This window comes from Megascapheus bottae, chromosome 6 (genome assembly GCF_031878675.1).
Source record: "Megascapheus bottae isolate mThoBot1 chromosome 6, mThoBot2.hap1, whole genome shotgun sequence".
NCBI lineage: Eukaryota > Metazoa > Chordata > Mammalia > Rodentia > Geomyidae > Megascapheus > Megascapheus bottae.
Genome location: NC_143514.1, coordinates 73,239,442 through 73,240,513, shown reverse-complemented (window position 1 = coordinate 73,240,513; position 1,072 = coordinate 73,239,442).

Here is a 1,072-nt window from a genome sequence, read left to right as displayed (position 1 = left end):
GCCCGGCATTGCCTTTGTTTCCTTCCTGTCATATCTGAACCTCGGCAGGACCCTGTCGGCACAGACCGGTCACAGTCTCCTCAGCTATTCCCTCCTCTCAGCCCCACTCCTAACTCTCAGTTCCTAGCATGGCTCCAGAGGTCACCAGCTGCTACTGGTGTCTGATGGCAATGGCTAGCACCTGGAGCCTCTATTTCACTGTCTTTCCTCTGGCAGACCTGGCAGGGCAGGCCTGTCACATTGGGCTCACGCAGCTGTGTGCTCCTGAAACACTGATGTTGAGCCCTAACTCTCATGGGGGCTTGGCACAGTCCCAGGGGGTGAGCACCAGCTCAGGGCAGGGGTCGGGTGGATCTCTTGGTGATGGGGAAAGCATGTGGCCTACCTACTCTAATGAAGGCCACATTTCAGAGTAGTTGTATCTGCATGTAGTAGCTGAGGCTTAAAGACTGGGCCGTTTGTGATACCCCTCTTGTGGGTTCAGGCCTGTACCTCAACCAGGGAGGTGTGAGACACAAAAATATTTTACAACTTTTTTTTTTTTTTCTGAGAACGTGTGGAACCTTAGAGTTTGGTCTTTTGTTTCTTTTTTCTGTCTGCCCTAAATAGCCATCACTGCAGAGCTTGGGGCCCACAGCCCTCCATTTTGTGAATGTTAATTATCTTGCACACGCAAGGCCTTGTCTGGGCATCTGGAGGAATAGCTGAAGACACAGACTCCTGCCTTCATTGAGCTTACGATCTGGTGGTGGATGGACACACAGAACTCTAAAGATGGTCACAGAGGAGGGGGAAAGGGGTTATGGATCAGAGCAATGAGAGAAGGAACTGTTAGGTTGGTAGGACCGCCCCTCCGAGGGAAAAGAATGAGAAAGAAGAGGAAGGTAGCTACTGGGAAAGCTTGTGAATCCTAGCTTGGGGTCCATTTGTGGAGCCATAGTGTGGGATAAGGGAGATGAGTGAAGGGGAAAAGGCTGGATTTCTGTAGAATGGTGTGTCACCCCAATTCTGGCACCCTGGTTACACCTCAGTTTTGTTTTTTTGTTTTTTGTTTTGGTTTTTTTGTTGTTTT